At 36.0% G+C, this 20,591-nt stretch overlaps 1 protein-coding gene across 7 annotated transcripts in view; it reads right to left on the bottom strand.

Moving 5' to 3' along the window:
- Positions 1-20,259, bottom strand: part of RBBP8 (RB binding protein 8, endonuclease) — a 95,156-nt gene extending 74,897 nt beyond the window's left edge. The window contains exon 1 of one of the 7 annotated variants that reach the window (XM_074340242.2): positions 20,123-20,259. The gene's annotated coding sequence lies outside the window, so the exon portion shown is untranslated. Of the gene's footprint in view, positions 1-1,057; positions 1,183-1,426; positions 1,672-20,122 lie in introns of those variants that run through there. The other 6 variants (XM_019741272.3, XM_074340239.2, XM_019741273.3 and 3 more) reach the window with 6 other exon arrangements.
- Between the last annotated feature and the right edge of the window lie 332 nt (positions 20,260-20,591).

Genomic DNA, 20,591 nt, shown 5'->3' with positions numbered 1-20,591 from the left:
TGGGGAGATGAAAGAAGAAAGGCTGAACTTTGATAATTATTGAAGTGAGGCAGTGGATGAGTATATGAGGGAGTCCATAATTCTAGTCTCTCTCTCTTGTGTAAGTTTATTATTTCCATAATAAAGTTCTTTTTAAGTGAGACTGGGTACATTGCACTAGTATAGCTTTATGTCCAAAGAAGCTTATATTCTACTATTTTTCAACCCTAAAAGATCAATCAGTGGGCCTATACTGTCAGTAAAAGCCACCCTTTATTAAGTGTTCACTATATACCACGGACTGCGATGTCTTATACTCATTTTTAACCTAATCTTCAGAACAACTCCATAAACAGCTACTATTATTAATTTCATTTTACAGCTGGAAAAAGAAGTTTAAGAGGTGAAGTGACTTGCCCAAGGTCACATTGCTACAACTTGGCTTTGTCAAGGATGGAATTCAAATTGTAATGCCAACTAATTACAAAATACTGCTAAGTAGCCAAAAAAAAAAAAAAAAAAAAAAAAAGTAGAACAATCATTTCTATTAAGTAAATAGTGTAAAACAAAGTTTTAGTTATTTTAATGAATTTAAAAATGCATAGTACTCAATAGCTTAAAACTAGCGGTGCAAAAAAAGTGTCCTTTAAGAAATACAGCTATCTTCGGAGATAGTAAAAAAAAGTTGTTGGTTTTTTCCCCCATATAAAAACAATTTATCAATAGTAAACTTGGTAAATTCTGGCTCACAAAACCATCTCCAACTTATCCTGCATGACCAGCACTTTTTGTTGGCATCTCTTTTGGCAATGAACCGTTATTTGCTACACGATGTTGCCCTTTGGTATCTCAGAAATGCGCTTCTTGCCTCTCAAGTTGCATTCTTGGCTCAAAGGTACATAGTACCATAATACATTTCTGAGCATCCTGTGGCAGTGTAAACCATCACACTTAAGGTGCTCAATAAAATATTTCTTCCCTGTCACACCACACGTAGTCTCACACAGGTAAAAGCCGAGCCTTGAGTCACACAGGAACTCTAAACAAACTGAATGGGGACGTTGAGCGATTCTCTTACTAGCAACGCAGAGGTCCAGAGGCTCCCATGCCACGACCCTGAGCCAGCAGCCTCTCCATCCCGCAAATGCTCCACAGGCTAACAGCGCGCCTGGCGCGGGAAGAGCAAGAGGCGCCCTCAGCGCCGGGAATACGTCGGCGCATGCGCGGGGCGGACCGGGCACGGAGCCGCCAACAGCGCGGAGCGCGAGCCCGTCCTTCCCGCCGTCCCGCGAAGTTTAGCCCGACCCTAGCCTACTTCCTCACACTCAGCCCCAGAGCCTACGGCCGTCCCCATCCCGCGGGCCAAACGCCCACGGTCAGCGCGGAGCTCCAGACCGGAAATGGCCTCTCCGACCCAGCGCTCTGGATCGGGGGAAATTCTCCTACTCACGGCTTCCAAGATTGCCTCGAGACTCTCGAAAGCCCGCGGAGAAGGGGGCTCGCTCCGGGGCGGTGAAGAGACTGCCGTCCGCTTTTCTCGTCTTTCCTTCACTAACCTGCCAAACGCCTGGCGGGAAAGTCAGCCCCTTAGGGCAGCCCGCGTCCTCCGCGGGGTGGGGACGGCCCGAGGGCCGCCGGCCGGGCTCGGAGGCGGCCGGACCCGCCCCGCCTGAAGCCCCTGCGACGTCACGCGGGAGTTCCCGGGACGTCACGCTCCTTCCGTCCGCCTCTGAGGCGGCGACCCATACATCCCCTGCGGTAGAGCGGGGTCGGGCGGGTGTGCCTCCCGGAGGGCGGTGACTGGGGGCTGGAGGGCCACCCTGAGCGATCCGGAGCGGCTCCTAGAGCTGGCGACCACCCCTGCGGTTTTTGAGATGCCCTGGAGAAAGCTCAAGCCATTCTGTCTTGGAAAGTTTCATTTCCTTGGTGTTACAGGAAGGTTATCGATGTGTCTGACTTAAGCGCATTTCAGGGAAAGCATGTGTGAGTGGCCTGTACCAAATGGAAAGTGAGCATGAACTGATGAGGGAATGGACACGGATCAATCTAACATAGTTCTCTGCCTTGGAGCTATTACCTACATACAGTTCAGTGATGTGACTGGGCGGTGGGGCCATGTGGCAAAATGATGTGTGTTTTTCAGAGGTTAAATGGAAAGTTTCTGGAGAACCTGAAATGAGAAGGAATCAAGTGACCAGCATTATTTGTTGGAGCAACATGCTGTTAATAACATTTAAAAAATCATTCCCTGTGGCTGTTAGTTTATAACATTCAAACTGTTAGTATGTTTTTCTATTTATCTTGTTTTCTAAAAGAAGCGTTTTAGCATTAGAAATTCTACAAATGAAGTTGAAGAAAATAAACCGAATAGTCTAGAATCACAGTATCTATTAAACCAGTTCAGTACTTTTCTGTAATACTTCTAAAAACTGGGAGGAAGACAGAGGACAATATTATAAACTTTTAAAAGTTTAGTATGTAGAAAATCATAAAGACAAAATGTAAAGGTAATTTTTCCAGTCATCCCCGAATGAATATCACAGCTTCCTCATAACAGGATATGATTGAGTATAACAGGATGTCTCAGTACCATGTTAGCAATGCTATAGGGACATCGGTATCTTTAAAGAAAAGGGCTGTTGACGCTTCATTATCCTGTTATACCAACTAGCATTCACTTCCAAATTTTATAAGACTTAATTCATAACACTTACCAAGAAAATGGGTGAAAAATTGACCATGCCATTTTCAATACAACATAGGCATAATTGCTTGTATAAATGTTTACAATGGAAATGGAAAGTTTTGTTACAAATGAAAAGAACATGTAATCAGTTTGTCATTCAACATTGAAAGAACAGTGTAGTTGTGATCCAAAGAAAAACTACCAGAACTGAATGACTTAACCTGTTCTGGTCTCCTGCCAATGGCTCCACTGTCCAACCCATTTATGCAAGTCAGAATCCAAAGAATTTTCCTTGGCATCTTCTTCTCCCTTAACCCACATATCCAATCTATCACTGAGTCCTGTCAAATTTATTTACCAAATAACTCCCAAATTTATTCCCTTCTCTTCATTACTACCACTATATTCCAAGATACCATTATGTCTTACCTAGTCTACTGCTAGTCTACTTTTTATATTTTCCCAACCAACAACCACGCCTATACCTTTCTCTTCACTGGTATTCAGACATAATTTTGAGCATCTACCCTCAATTCATGTATACATTTAAGTTTTAAATTGTATACATGTGTTGCTGAAAAAAATGGTATATAATCTAAACAGTAAGTCACAGACTCTGGAGCCAGACCTGGCTTTGAATCCTGCTTTAATACTTCCTTACCAAGTGAACTTGGACTGATTTCTTTACCTCTCTGTCTCATTTTTCTTACCTGTAAAGTGAGGATACTAATAGTACCAACCTCACGGAGTTATGAAGAGTAAATGAGTTAATACACTCATATGTAAATAGCTTAGTACACTTTTCAGGTACATAGTATGTGTTCAACAAAAAGCTAGCTCTTATTAGTACTTCTGAGCTAATACACTATGACTATTATAACACATTCTAAAGATGAGAAAAAGTTAATATGTTCTCCCACCTTAAATTGTGCCCACTTTGAGACCACTTCTCTACATTATAGCTACTGTGATCTTCTTGAAAAATAAATTTGATAAGATTCTATGCTGCTTACACCCTTTCAGGGGCTTACTGTTAACTCTCTGAAGGAAGACCCTTTGAACTCCCCCTACTACTTTCCCAGGTTCATTCCCAAACATTTCCTGCCCTCTGGCCTTGTTGGCTTTTTAGTGTCTCCTAGGACTTTGCATGCTGTTGCCTCCAAAATTCTCTACCAAACCTACCCCTACCCCTGCCAAGTGATTACTAATCCTTTTATCTTGTTTCAGTAGTCTCTTCTATTAGATCCTCTTATAATATTAGGTACCTTTCCATCTACATTTATTACAGTTTTAATTATTTGTTTAATTAATTTGGTCTTTCCCTAGACTAAGTTTTTTGAAGTCAAAACCATGTCTTGTTCACCTTTTTATCTCCAGAAACCAACTCAGTGCCTGCCATAAAGTCAGTACTCTGTGGATAAATGAATTAGGCATCCCTTGAAGGATTCCTATTTTTTACGTAGGTGGAGAAATCCTTGAATCCATTCAAAATTCTTAGATCCTCTTCAGAGATTCTTAAACAGTGGAAATGATGGGCATAATGATGGGTGTTTGTTTCCAATAAGAAGCTTTAAGCCCTACATGGTAGAATAAGTTATGAAGTCTTGAAGATGTGAGAAAACTTCTTTAATAGAGAAGCAGCTATTTTGAACTCTTTGTAATACTGGGTTTCTCATTTTTTTATGGCTTAGAATAGTGCTTCCCAAACTTTTTTGATACTTAGAAAATGAATACTTGTATTACTTATTGCGATAAAAAAAAAAGCTGAGGCTGCTTTCATTCAGCGGCAACAGAAGGTGGGACTCCAGCCACACCAGGCCCAGAACTGCCACCTTGAGGGGTGGGATTTTACTGTCCCAGCATACCTAAAACCCAAAGCTTCCCTGGTTAGGAAGCTTTTTTAAAAATTGTGTAGTGAAATGGTTAAAAGGGTAAGTTTTATGTTTATATACAGTTAACCACACTAAGAAAAATTATGTGGTAAAAATTCTAGGATTCTTAGAACTGCAGAATTTTGGAACTATGTAGATTTTAAAATCATCTAACTTAAACCATTTTACAACTGAAACTCTGTTGATTCTACAATCTGCCTAACTCCTACAGCTGGGTGGCTGAGAGTTGTGAATGGAAATCACATAATAGGTTAGACTAATATCACTAAATTTACGTAGTTTCAAACCTCATGTAGGGCATCAATTAATCCTTAAAATAACTTTTGTTCCACTCCTTCTGTTTCCTTTGCTGTCTCCCAAATCTTCACTATTTTCTTCAAGCCTCTGTACAGTATTCTCACTCTCAGCAGACACCCGAGCCTCCTGGTTACATCAGACAATTGAGCTCAACAGGTGTGACTTTCCTGAACTTCTCTTTCCCTTTCTCAACCCTGTGAATTAAGCAATCCCATTTTGCAGGTAAAAATGCAACCTGAATCCAATTGCTTTTCACCCCCAGTTTTGCATACACCCTGGGCCAAGCCCTCATCATCTCAAACCTCTTGTGCAGCAATAGCCTCCTTTAAAAAAAAAAAAAAAAATCAATGATCTTTCTACTTCCACTGTTTTCCCCTTGCAGTGTATTCTCTAACATCAGTCCGAGTGGTCCGTTAAAACCTAAGTCAGAACATGATGCTACTGTGCTCAAAACGTTCCAGGATGTTCCCATCACCTAAGAATAAAATCAAGCCCCTTTCCATAGAACAAATCAACCACTCTATTTTACTGATGTTACCTCTGTTAAGACAGGGGATTGTCATGGTGGCACTAAATCTTCTATTTTTGAGATTTGGATCTCTAGTATAATTCAAATTAACATGTAATTTTGCTTGGAACTTTTTGAAAGCTTTCTTTGGCTCTGCTTGCTGTACGTTTACTATGCATACTGTAGGGAAGATGTTGAGGAAAATTTGCCTTCATTGGTTGGTGTTAACTTCTGTCTATGCCTGCAGATGAGGTGATTTCTGTGCTGTGATCAGGGGTTGAGTAAATTCCCCCTTTGGTCTCATTCTCCCGGGCAGGGAAGACATGAGACGAGGTTGCAATTCCCCCTTCTGTCTCATTCCTGCAGGGGAGATACGAGATGCAGTTGCTTTCTGTCTGTTTCCCCCACATCAGCAGATGAAGTGAAGAAGTAGCTAAGTTATATCAGGATGACGTGACAGGCACGTTGCCATCTTTGGAAGGCCTTGGGCCGGTGGTCCCAGGCGAGAACAGTAGGTACTATTTTCATCAGCCAGATGTGTTCTTATCATTAACTGCCAACCCCCCCCCCCCCCCCCAAGACTGGTGATTCCTTGAGAGGGGAGGCAAGAACACAAAAACTTGGCTCTGGGGTGTGTATCTAAAGAGATATATATAAGACAGACCTCAGGGGGCATATTGATATTGATTGATTGCTGTTTCAAGAGATTGCTATTCAGAAGATTTGCTGTTTCAGGACTGCTTTTCAGGATAGGATTGTTTCAGAATAAGAGATCGGAACTTGCCTCACTGGACAGTAGAGACTTCTTTTATTGGTGAATTGTCATCATTATAGCATCTTTGGGAACTTGTATGCAGTTTGCAGCTTGCTGTATCAGAAGACTCCCTAACTTCTAGCAACAACAACAACAACGCCAACAGCAGCAGCATTCTTGGGAACCAGCAAGCAGCGGTGTGGGAGATGCCTGAGTTTCTCTCAGCTACAGACCTGGCAAGGTTTTGATTTATGACTTTTCCAGTGCTGTTGCCCCTGGTTTGGTGAGCTTTTGGCATCTACTGTAATCGTTACTATCCTATAAAGCTTATTACTGCTTTTGGATACTCTTTACTTGATGTTATTTGCGTATTTATTAGCCAAGTAATTTTTGACCAATAGTAAACATGTGTTGGGATCTCTCAAAGTTATATGTATGTATACTCCTTGACATGACATCATTATCAATGTATATAATTTAGTCTTAACTACCTTTACTTTCTGCCATTAGCATATTCTATTAATTGCCTTTGTCTTTTGCTATTGGTAAATAAATTGATTAGATATTAAATTGATTAATTAGCCCCACTCTGGCGTGTGTCCTCCTCTCTTTTTTCCCCTCTCGTCTTTACACACACCAGTTTCAGTCTTTCTATTTACTTCAGCCCAGTGCAGGCCCTGTGACTTGGGAGAGGTTTTGCATTTGTATGGGATCCACTCCTGGCTCCAACTTAAATCTACATAACATATGCAAAGGTTGTGATAACCAGCTCAACCCCATCTTCCGCCCCACCCCTCACTACAGGCCCAAGAAATTTATATCCTGGTTAGAAAATATAAAATTTGAGAACAAACAAAGACGCGACACAGTAGTTTGCAGTAGTTTCCAGCAGACTCTGCCCAGCCGACCCTTCTCTTTAATAAATCTTCCTTCTATGTTTCTACCTGACTCGTGAATTCTTTCACGGCCTGCCAGTGAGCCGACATAACAACCTCCTTAATGTAGTTTTGAATTAGTGCTTTCCTTTCCACCCTCTTACTGCTCTAGTTTAGGACCTGATATTACTTACCTAGATTAAAACCTTGCTTCAAGTCTGTTCACCATCCAATCTCTTCACAGCTGCCAGATTTAAATTATTTCTGCTGTAGGCATTCCCTCGCTTAAATCCCTTCAATGGCTCTCCATTGCCTAAGGTTAAAATTCAGTACCTTTAAAATGTCACAGAAGCCCTTCCTATGGCCTTGCACACTTTCTACCACCCATCTCACCCTTTCCCTAGATCAATAGGGAACTGCTTTTATTCCTCCCTCATCCCATTTGCTGTTTCTTTGTTGTGGCTCATACAATCCTCTCCTCTCAGAATTACTTACACCCAGATCCTTTATATTTTACCTTTCTGCTTATCTAAGACTCAGCTTAGGTGGTGCTGCTTCCAGGAAGCTAATCTAACATCTCTCTTCACCCCTCCTTCCTACCCCCTTCCAGAAATTGCCCTCCTCATTCTCCCATACCCCTGTATGTGTATCTTTATCACTGCGTTTAACACCATTATATTGTAATTATTTTTATATCCTTCCCAACGAGGCTGTGGGAGGCTCCTTGACAGCAGAGACTGTCCTTTATTCTTCTCAGTATTCCTAGTTTTCACTAGTGAGTCCTAGCACAGCACTTTCCAAGAGCCACATATATAATTTAAAATTTTTTAGTAACCACATTAAAAAAAGTAAAAAGAAACAGGTAAAATTAACTTAATACACTTTATTGAATCAAATTTATTTAAAATATTTCCACATTGTAATATAAAAATTTATTAATGAGCTTTTCTACCTTCTTTTTCTTCGTACTGAGTCTCTGAAATTGGATGTGTGCATTATCTTTAGAGCACATCGCAATTTGGATTAGCTGCATTTCTAGTGCTGAAAGCCATATGTAGCCAGTGGCCGCTGTACTGGACAGCACAGGCCTAGCATACATAATGAGCAAATGAATGATGAGTGAACAAATGAGGTTATGTGATTACCTGAAGAACAGGGATGGAGCTGGGACTGGAACACAGATACCCGATTTCTAGTCTAAGGCTATGTCTGCGCTTTGTGCTGGGCATTTCCCGTCTTTCCCCCACTCCCCATGTCATCCCATCCCCCACCTCCTCCAGCATTGAGGGCCTGTATCTTCAGGCAAAAATTTTAAAGTAAATGATTAAACCCATTATGACTATTTACATAATACTGGTCAGCACCTCTAATATGAACACACTATACTAAAAAACGGGTGAACTGTGTACCTACAGTTAGACCTATTTTGAGGAGACAAAAGGCTGTTTGAGAGATAAAACTTTAAAACAAAAGAAAATTATGTTAACTGTCAACATTTATGTCAACTTGAACACTTGATTTAATTTTTAAAATGTTGTTTACAGTAATTCTTAAGTGTTGTTTGGGGTAGGTATATACATCAATTAGTGATCTTGCCCCAAGTGCCAAAATGTTTTATCTCTGATTTGAGTTGAAGATGCCAAGATCCAGTTAGGTTGAGCAGTTTTATAATTGTTCTATGAGATATATTTAACATTCATGGAGGGTGTCAGTATCACAGATTTTATTTTGATAGTCTTAGGTGGTCATTAAAGTGCCTATAATACACATTAAAGATTACACATTGCTTTCCAATTAGAAAAATTAGCCTCAAGTAGTCTGGCCAACTTCCAACTTAGATAAAGCAGCTTTATTTATTTTGATTTTCACTCCAGCTACATATACCTACTTCTTTTCTTTTTATAAACTATTAGTTTTGTGTTTGTGTTTTTAAATATCATTCACTTAGTTCCTTCATTTCATATCAGTTATGGGCAAAACTTTACTAGATATGTACTTTGCTCAATTTAGGAACTATCTTATTATATTTGGTGAAAATGTCTATACCGTATACTGTATAATTGCGTAGTTGCCTAGGTTTAAATGATGGTGGGCTGATCAAGAATGTTAATGATCTGTTATTGCAGAAAGATTTATTATCAATGGAAAGGGGCATCTCTTTCTTTCAGGTCATCCAGTGGCTGCTTGGGCAGTATCTCATACCTATGCATATAGGTTTATGAAGCCCAGGAATTTTGTTAGATAGTTAGCCCTGGCATTTATAAGATTGGCATTAACACTTAAAACTGCTAGTGAACACTGGCATTTATAAGAACCTCAGGGCTTAACTGCTGTAGAGATGATAAAAGAATTTAAGAGTGATTCCTAAAACTGTAGAGTAGAAAAGTAGATTTTAGTTTGGGAATTTTGAAAAACTAATCTTTACCTTTCTATCTAGTAAATATACTACTATACTGCATTGTCCTATATAGATATGTATAATATTACCATGATGGAAGCTGAGAGAACAATATTTATTTGCAGTAATATAAATGGAAAATACTATGAAGGGTTAACTGTAGGAATGAGTCACTGACACTTAGAGTCTATTAAAACATTCCTTGATAGGTTCACAAGAGCAAGCATGTTTAATATTCATTGCTTTGTCCACTTTTAAGAAAATAATGATTCACATCTTAAATGCTAATTTTTCCATTTGTGAATTGATAAATTTATTCACTGCTGGCAAAGCAGTGAATAGTTGTGGTCTTTAATGTATGCATGCCTCACAAGTTACAGATATGTCTTCAAACACATTGGCTGTTTTTTACCCCAATTTTTCCCTATTCTAACAATGCTTGAAAAAAGAAGACTTTGTTTAAATATTGGATTTGTGCTTTTCCTAATCCAGATAGTAGTCAAAGGTTAAGGAACCTTTGATAGTTACCTTTCCAAAAATGTTTTCCATCCAAAATTCTTAGAGGAGACCTTCAGTTTCAGCCAATACTTTTCCAATTTTACTTAAGTATAATCAGTATTAGAAATATATAGTGAAATTAAATTATGTTTTAATTCACTTCACACCCTTGCTAGCAATTTGTTTTTGTAGACTACTGTTTTAACTATAGTTTTTACAAACTATGTTTTTGTGGATATTAAGACTGAAATAGATAGACTTCCTCTCCCCAAATTTAGTGCACTCCTTATATGAAGTGACTGTATGCCCTGGTTTACCAGCAACAGTTCTGGTTAATGTCTGTTGTTCTGGCTAATTATTAATAGGGCTCCTCTTTACTCTAAAAAGTATCCTGGTTTTGGTGATACATCCTATGGTCAGAAGCTTTAAGGAATTTGAAATATAAACTAATAAAAAGGGGAAGATTAAAATAAACGGTAGTCGGAAGTATTTCTTTCTCAGCTATATACAGACCTATCTAAACTCTATTTAAAGAGTATTATGGTACAGATAATATAAGCCATAATATTCTTGGATTTATTGATGGTGCTCTGAAATTCCTATGAGTTGAGAAGTGGTTTGTTTAATTCTGATAGGAAGTGGATTCAAGAACAATTAGTGATGGTAAAATACTAAGTGCTTTTCCTGAATATTTTTCTTTTGAGTCTAAAAATGACTGTCATAAAAATAGAACAGGTACAATTTTCATCTTTTCACAAAAGTTGAGAAATTGGGTGCTTTGACTAGCATTGTATGTACAAACTACTAGATAAGTTGACCCAAGATTTTAAATCCAGTCTTCTTGCCATAAATCCTATATCTATGCTCTTTGCAGTACACTGTGCTATTTTTGAGTAGATTTTTGAGTAGTAGAATCTATATAAAACTTATCTTGTGCTTTTCTATTTTTTAATTTAGAGAATGTTTTTGAGAAAACAAATAAAGTTTCTGAATTATGATTAAAAAAATTCTTATTACCTACAAGCTATTTGCAGTTCCAGTACATTTTTCTATTTACTTCAGAAAGCTTTACATTTTATGAGGTTACCAAAAGGACTTTTACATCTGATAGCAACTTAATTTAAGTCATAATTGAGAAAATGAAAATAAACTGGGCTCTCTCAGTCAGGGTTGGAGTGAAGCACCTATTATATGGACCAATTTCAGTTCATTTTTTAGACTTTTTTTTGCATTAATAATTGTATTTCTTAGCAATTGTGATACGCATGCTCTTTTACTTGCCTTACAATAGGTGTGGACATTTGAAAGATGAGTATAAATTGACTTCTAATGGAATTAGCAAACATGTTTATACTAGCTTTCCCAGCCCCATGGATTCTTCCACGTAGTTAGTTTAAAATTAAATAGATTAAAGGGCCTTGAATTATGTTGTAGTCTCAGAAGGGACCACAGCAGGAAGTGCTCCAAAAAACTGACTGTGTTCTACAATCAAAGATGGCATAGCCATCCATATTCCCCGTATATGGCACTAGGTAAGTCCTGAACTGGAGGATAGGACCAGGGTTAAAGCTGTGGCTCTATCTCTGATTATCTGCATGTTTCCTAGACTAGTCTTATCCTCAACTGAAAAATTAGAATAGTCGTACTTTCTGTGTCCAAAAGGGTTGTTAAAGAATGAAATAATGTATGTGAAATTTCTTAAAGAAGATTTCACAGACGTTTGAAGCACCTTGCCTGTTGGGAGCAAGCAGCTTGGTAGAAGCAGCAGCTTGCCTATTGGGAGCAGAAGGCATGTGCAAAGGTTCAGCTGTGAGTTATCATTGTGAGTTCTGAAACTAAGTATATAGAATGTATTTGTATAAATTGATATTGGAAAATCAGCAGCAGCTCCACTAAATTTATTTAATGGATTCTAATTTTTAAATGTAATCCTTCAAGCAAGTAATTTAACGTCTCTGTGCCTCAGTTGTTTATCAATGATATGAAGATAATAATACATATGGTGGGTATTTCACAGGATTGTTGATAGGATTGAATGATTGTCTACATGTATCTAAATAGTGTAAGAAACTGCAGTTAATAGTAGATAGATTTAAGAGCTACAACTAATCTGAGAGATCTCTCCAATCACTAGTTATATAATTATAGTGAAATTGTTGAATTGCTATGTAAATTATGAGAGATTTATAATTATAGAAGGGCTTAAATTACAATTTGTTAAGTGCTTCTACATATCTTATTTGATTAACATAATTAAGTTTAAATAAGTCAGGGAGTATTATTATATTGTTATTTCCACTTTATTCCAGGGTACTTTTAAAATCATCTAGCCCAACTGCAAAATTGTGTAGAAAGGGAAAACTAATTTATTTGTTTATTTCAGAAATTGGTGGTTATTTAACAGAGACTTATGATCTTCTCAGCTTCAAGTCCAAAAAGGGAGTGTTGGTATCAAGTTGATTGTGATCTGAGCTAATTTAGTGAAGACCTGAGTATATTTGATTCTTCCTTTAGAAAATACTATCTGTTATTATTGGGCTTTGTTTGGCAATGTGTATCCTACTTTTTCTTATTTCTATGCCCTCCTCAGTCCAATTTCCCTATTTTGAGGGTTATTTTTTAAAACTCAGATGATTATTTTATTTTAACAAGTTAAATGAAAAGATGATATATAATATTTTAATCAAATTTCTTTTTTATTTGTACCGATTTTTTCCTCATTTTCTTTAAACTATTTCTATCATTATGCAAACAAATATGGCGTTTACTTAATTAAAGCACATAACTGGCTGTTTAGTTTTCTATCTTTAATCTTTTCAACTAGAGTCTTTGTCTAATGTATTCTTCAGAGCCATGCTCTGTGATCACATTATAGGTTATAATGAATTAGTTCTTGTAACCAGACCCTCTTGGACACAGTCCAAGACAAACTTGTACTATTCAAAATTCTGTGTTTTACTATAATGAAAAGTGTTACTTGAGGGTCCAATGTAGTTAATCTGTTTTTACTATAATTTTACCAATGTAAACTTAAACAGTAAAGTCTTTGGATCAATGTTGGACACAAAAGTATTTTTAGAATACACACTAATTGTTCATTTTGCTGATGTTTGGCCCTTTAAAAATTGGCAACCAAATTCAGGAAATGAAATGTAGTTTATTAGAAAATACCTTTCTCACAGAAGATCAAATTTCAGTGCATCTCAGGTTTTGTGGGAATGGATCAAATCCATCAGACAAAATTGGCTAAACTTCCTCACTTTCCATTCAAATTGCTGTACTCGTTTCTCAGAAAATCCATTTTAGTTGTATAGGGCATTAAAATTATATTGGTAAACTAAAGAAAAAGCAGTTTGACCATATTTGTCCTATAATAGTGATGTGCTGGACAGCTTTGGGCTCTGCTTACTCCAGCCATTGCAGTGGCAACCAGGTGAAACCTGACAGCCCCTCACCTGACTTTCTGTCCTGGGGGCTTATCTAAGCGTTTGGCAATAGAAGCACAACCTGAAAGTGTGAGGAAAGTAACAACTCATGAGGCAACATTTAACTGATAGAAGTCAGAACTGGTGGATAAACGTTCCTCTTTCATGTCTTCAGCGTCATGGCTCCTAAGAAGATACTGGGATTGAGACCTATTAGCCAATAGTAGGGGATACACTCCAGAATGCACTTCTGTATTGGTTTTCCTTTCCTCCCCATTTCCTTCTCCTAATCCCCCACTTCTGTTCCCTGGGATGATTTCCCAAATAGAGAGTATGCACATAATCTGGAGGATTTATGCTCTACTTTCCAGGGAGAATCCAAACTAAGACATAAAGGTTAAACATGAGATTTCTATTTTACTATCTTTTTTATTAATGGAAAATTTTAAATTTGAAAGTTTGCATGCATGGATGGGAGTCAGATTAATTTCATGCAGTACTTTGTAAGAATGTTAATGATGATCCAAGATAGGTTGAACATCTGCATTTGAGACTATTTTTCTGATAGTGATTGATAATGGCTGGATTTGAAGGAACTCAAATACTTTCACTCAGTCCCTTACAGGCGAGAGAATCTTTTCTTGCTGCTTCTCAAACTTTATTGGACATTAGCATAATCTAGAAAATATGTAAATATACAGATTCATAGGATCTACCTGCCAGAGATTCTAATGTGATATGCCTAGAACAGAGTTTAACAATCTGCATTTTTAATAGGCACCCCCCCAGGTGAATCAGATGGTCCAGAAACTATACTTTGAGAAGCATTGCTACATTATTATAGTAATAATACTGCTGGGTATAATCATTATGAAGTAAATGAAAAATAACTGACTCCACAGGGACGGTTAGTGTCATGGTACCATTAATCACATGTTCTAATAAATTGAGCCAACAAACCACAGACTGAGAAGTCAGATTAAAAAGAATTAAATTTTTATTTCAGAGTCACTTTGCTCTTTCTTTGTTGAAATTTGATTTGATATTACTTACTTGGCTTTAACATTAGTATTAACATGTGGTTGGTTATGGTACCAAGGAACTACTGAGAATTTAATTTACGCTAGATGTGTTTAATGCATGCTTACTGGTGGAATTAGAAAAGGTCATTCGTCTCAAAGAAGTACACACTTACGTCTTAAGAACTAAAACTGTGGGAAAAGAGATTGGCATTGTCATGCTGGAATGGACTGAACCAATTTCTTACTGAATGGCCTGTAGCCAGCTTCCAGTGTAGCCAGGTTCCAGATCTAGTGCACAGGTTTCTGGCCTGTAGCCAAGTTCCAGTGGTTCTTTCTATGATATAGTTAAAAAACAGTATACTTGTTCTTCAGCAACATATATTTGTTTTACATTTTATCAGATAATTACTTGGAAAGTGACTAGGGCAGAATTTAACAGCTCACTAAAATGCTATGTAGATGGTATTTACCATTCAATTCTTATTATGTTATTGAAAATTGATTACAATATTTATATTTTCAGAAAAGTGAATGATTCTACCATCTCAGCTTGTATTTCATCTACTTTAAGTTAGGAGACCCCTGCCCTCCAAATTTTGACCTGCATATATTAAATGTAAATTTATTTATAGAAGATTTCATCACAGAAGAGATGAAGAGAATTGCTCCAAAAATAGTGTACTGCAAACTACATAAAGTTATTGGTCTTGTATTTCTAAATGTATTTCTGAAATTCATTAGACTTCAAATGTTTTCATGTTGGAAGGAGGTTTTTCTCACTCTTACTCTAAATCGTTGTAGAAACAATAGGCAATGAACTTTCAGGGGAATAGACTTAAGATAGAACTTTGAAACTAAAAATTTGCCATGCAACTTATATTTTTACTTTGTCAGTAATAATAACTTCTAATATAACAGTTTTATGATTATTTTTAAGGCTATATGTCTTTAACATGATGAGCTATAACATTCTCTATTTCCCAGTTCATTTTTGATGCTTAGCAAATTTGGTTGTTAGTCCTGAATTATTTAAATTAGCTACAGACAGTCCCCGATTTACATGGTTTGACTTTTTGGCCTTAAGATGATGTGAAAGCGATGTGAATTTGTTTAGTAGAAACCATATTTGGAATTTTGAATTTCGAACTTATCTAGCAATATGCAGTACTATACTGTCTCTTTGATGTTGGGCATGTCAGCAAGCTGTAGCTTCCAGTCAGTGATGTGATTACGAGGGTAAGCAACTGTTACTCTACAGTGTGATAGTAAATGCATTTTCGACTTAATGATATTTTCAGCTTTTGATGGATTTATTGGGGTATTACACCATCAAAAGCTGAGAAGCATCTGTATTTATGTAGAAACATTTAAAAAATATATTTTAAATTTATGTTACTACTCCCTGCCTTCTTTTCAATTGTTTATAGTAATATCCACTCCAAATGTGTGAAAATAAATGCAAATTAATAGTTACGTAAGATTAAATTGCTTATGTAGCTAATAAAATAGTTTTAATAAGAATGTATAATTAGTGAGCTTAACTGGTAAGTGGTACTTTTGTCTTTAGGTATACCACCTACGTACAAACTTTTCAATTTAAGAGAAAAACAAATTTATTTACCATGGATATAAATTTAAATGATATTATCAGTACTAAGCTTATTTGTATAGCAATTGAACATCTTGCAAGAGCTCAATAAGATCAGTTTGTGAATCTATTTGTTGGTTCTAATATCAAGTCATAACCATGTTCCCGCTCTTAGCTCTTGAACTACCTTCTGATGATGACATACATTTCATAAATACGTATGTTGCATATGAACTTTTCTCATTGGCTCCATCTCCTAATCAACAAATGGGTCTGAAGCTAACTTAATATTATTTTTAGAAAATGTTAAATTCTATTCTACGTTATGTATTACACCCAAAACATTTTGGACTCACCCTCTTTATCATTTCCTATCAAGGAAATGCAATACAATTTAATATTGACCTATAATAAATTTAATTTGGAAGAGAATCTTTTGGAGGAAAAAAACATTCTAGAGCCCTGAAGAATTCAATTTATAGTAGAAAGAACATAATCCTTTGAGCATATAGAAATCATTGGACAAATAATTTGATGTCATATGAGATAATAGAGATAAATAGATATAAAGTGTCCTTGAAAAACTCAGTTACTAGGCACAAGTAAAGTGTAATTTGGTCTATGTATGTCATAGTTCCTTTCTTTGGTATAGATGATTGAAATTTGAATTTTTAAAAATTATTTAAACCTTTTAATTACTTTAGTATATTGCTCTCAAATCTGTTTAACAAAGGCTTCTTGACTCTTTAGTGGATTCAATTATATGGGTTTCTAATTTAATAAGGTTAAAATATTTTCTGATATTAGATCTTAATGCTTTCCACGGTTGCTGATTTAATTTTTATCTCTCTGACAAAAATAAAATTTATGTTCCAAGTTAAGCTTTGACTTTGCTTATTCAAGCTATTTGTTGAAATTTATTATACATTCTATTAATGGGGTGGAAAGTATATTGACATTTGTTGCACCTACTATGTTCTAGGAACTGTGCTAGGCGTTTTATACACCATAGATCATGTAAGCCTTCCAACAATTCTTAGAGAATGGTATTAGTTTCCCTAATTTAGAGATGAAGAAAAGAGAATTCAGAGGGTTCAGTAATTTGCAAAGGTAAACTGGTTTGCAGCAGAGTCAATATTCAAACCCATCTCAAAAACCTCTATATTTTTCAATATACTACCCTTGCTCTTGTCTGTAAAGATAAGAAAAAAATGGAGGTGATTATATTCCAGAGTCCACTTGGACTGAACTAAATTTACCAAATTTAGAAGCATCCCTCAGGTAGGATTTTCCCTGTGAAAAGATAAGGGGATTAGGAAAATTAACATTTAGTTCCAGGAGTTAGAATTGAAAATTTTGAGATTTTGGTTCTCAGGCCCATTTCCTTGGAATTCCTGAAGGTAAAAACATTCAAAGAATTTTTGATCAATTATAAGCATAGCACTGTATTAAGAGCTCACCACTTAAATAACAAGTTCTATCATCTCAGACATGGGTTTTGAATCCTGCAGTTCTGGTCTTCATAACCTTATTGAAACTTTCCTGTCAGTTCTAACCAAATTTTAGATGTACTAACTTTTTAGGCAAAAATCCTAAACTATATCAATAGAAGAGTGACTAAAACAATGCAAGAATACATGCATACTAAGAAAATAAACAGTTGAGATAGTTGAAAGCAATATTAAGTCAGAAAACGACAGCAAGATCCTCAAACATGAAGGGGAATAAGAAGCAAATATTAAGGAGTGTGTCATTTTGATACAAAATTTTATGATGGCATTAAGAGATTAGGGTTTGAAGTGGTAGTCACCTTCATTACCAATGGTAACTCCATAAATTTAGCCACTATGACAAAAAAAGTTTGGGGACAATAAACAAATAATTTCTTAGTTCAGCAAAGACTCATTAACATAACTCTACAATACAATTTTATCTTTTTACAAATCCTTTAGAAAACAGATTAGATTTCATGTAGCATTCAGAAGAGTCAATGTAGGGTAGTGAAAAAAAAACTATTAGTCTGGGCTGGTATTCAGGAAACTGAGATGTTCTGGTGCCAGAGGGACCCTTAAGTTATATAGTGGTGATTCACCTACCTGTTGGGGCTTTTCATTCAACTCAAGCATGAGGAGTTGGATTCCTTAGTTATATTTAAGAGTCCTTCTAGCTCAAAAATGTTAGGATTCTAAGTGCTTTTGGCAGGAAACCCATGAAGATATTCAGGAAGGAAAGAGGTTACTGTTGTTAAGAAAGGTAACATTGTTGACAAAAACAGTCATTGTGTGAAACTGTGTCGCTAGGAATAAAGGAATTCATCCAATGAGACTTAAAGAATTGAAAGATTTTTAAATGAGTAGAACAATTTTTGACCTGGGCCCTGAGATAATTTAGGGCCGTATAAAATACACACACACACACACACACACACACACACACACACTCTCCTAATTTGATTGATAAATCCGTATATCCTTAATTTTAATCAAAACATCACAATGTATGAATATTTTAAATGAATCAATTTATGGAAATACATAAAATTCATGTTTAATAGCACTTTCATATATTTGAAACAGAAAATCCTATTAAATGAAAACTGTAGAATCCCTCTCCAAAATGTAGAGTTAAGCTTAAAATTTTGCCCAAGGATTTTTATGAAATATACATCTAGCTTTTAAATTGCTTTTCTTAAAATCATAAATATAAAAATGCTCAATAAATAAATTTGAATTCCATGTTAAGTTTATTTTCAAACAGTAAGCCCTGTATTTTAAACACTATATGATTTTAAAAATTTTAATTACCATATATAATATATTCACCAAAAACACTAAAAGTATACTCTGTTGACATGTCTATATCTTACCTGAGAAGAGAAAATTTCACCCAACTAAAAATTTTGATCCATATTTCCTTCAAATTGTCAGAATACAGCTTATGCTGAATAAAATTAATTTTGGTTTGCTGAATCAGCACATTCCTTTTGCAGATTCAACATTACATGGCTTTTTAGAAGTTTAGTTGAATTATCAGCAGTTTTGTGCAGAATTGCTTTGGAGTGAAAAAGCATCCAAAGGGTGAAAAAAAAAAAAAAAAGAAATCTTATCTGAATATTTATTCTCACTTAAAAAATTCTTTATTAGCATTCTAAAGAAATTTATAGCCTTTGAGTTTGAACACAATGACAAAGTAAGGACTCTAGTGACAATGAAAAGTGTGCATCAGTCTTGCTAGGCTCAAGGCAAAGTTATATTAAGATAGCTTACAAATAGCTTTAGACAGGGGAATATTCAGTATAAATCTGTTTAAAAAATTATTTTAATTTCCAAATAAATTCATGTGTAAACTGTAACGTTAAATTGAATGCCAAGAAGATGCATGCGTTCAATTCAACCTAATATTAAGGGGGTAGTTTGGTATGCCAAAATAAATCTAAAGGGATTGGTAACTCTCATTTTAAATGACACAAACTCCTAACATAAATTAATCAGATCAATGAAAGAGAGACATAAAATAATTATTTTCAAATATAATATAAAGGAACGGAAGATACAAATTTTCTTTAACCCCAAAAGTTGTTCAGATGTAATAAGGCATGACAAAACCTGTCTTCATTCCTTTCTATTCAGCTCAGCAAGTGCTTTTGAGCTCCAATAGTTAATCAGTTACCAGATTCCACAACATTTTTTTTTTTTCACACTCCTCAATTCTTGCTGTGAATTGTTCCTCTAATGTACTTAGGATCACCAAGGAAGCCAAAACCATTTTTTTTACACCTTAAAAAAGCAATTATTATTTCATCCACAATTAGATTTATCATATAAAATTGTTCCTGTATAGCAACAGTCTATAAAACATAATAAGATATTATCAAAGAAGTAGATGGCTTAAGATGAATCATTAATAGGTGAAATACATTTAGCAAAATTGTTCAACTCAGCTTTTTAAATGACTTGTAGGCATGCCCAATTTACAAAAAAGTATAGCCAAAGTGTATTATATACCAAATAACCTTTATCCAAACAAATCAGTGAACATATATGCAAGTGTTACAAAACCATATAGAACCAGTTTTACATAAAAGGTATAATGCAGTTATTATCATATTAAAAATAGACATCCTCTTAAAACATCATTTAATTTAACCTTCCAAAAGTGCACAGAAAACTGAGAAATATAAAAAAAAATGTATTAACTTACCCTTCAATTTATTTAGAAACCCTCTGCTCTTGGTCAAAAGCAGAAGGTGTTTCACTGCTGACTTTCCCTGAAGCTATGAACTTAAAAACAGTAAATCAGTGGAAGCCACCTCTCTGGACCACGCTAGAGTTTACTAGACACTACTGCTATGTGGAAGAGTTGTGCTGCATCTAAGCTATATACAGTGTGCAATGGATAACCTAATATGTCTTTCATTTAACTGGCTGGGCAGGTTTCTATCGTCTGTGGAACATGGAATCAAACCAGAATATGTTGGCATAACAGGCCAGTCAAACCGGTTCTTCTGTAGGTCCAGAACCTGTCCAACCAGTCTGCATCAAAGGCTAGCCTAACAAGCTGCAGCGGCTCAGTTCTGCTAAGCTTGTACTGGGTGAGTTATCCCCACCTGCAACTTCCAATAAACTGCTCAGAATGTTGTAGCCTCCAGCAAAATAATTCAGAGTTCTAG

The sequence above is a fragment of the Rhinolophus sinicus genome, chromosome 4, assembly GCF_057876585.1.
Source record: "Rhinolophus sinicus isolate RSI-liver-muscle chromosome 4, RSI-T2T, whole genome shotgun sequence".
Lineage (NCBI taxonomy): Eukaryota > Metazoa > Chordata > Mammalia > Chiroptera > Rhinolophidae > Rhinolophus > Rhinolophus sinicus.
This window is presented reverse-complemented; position numbering and strand designations above follow the sequence as displayed.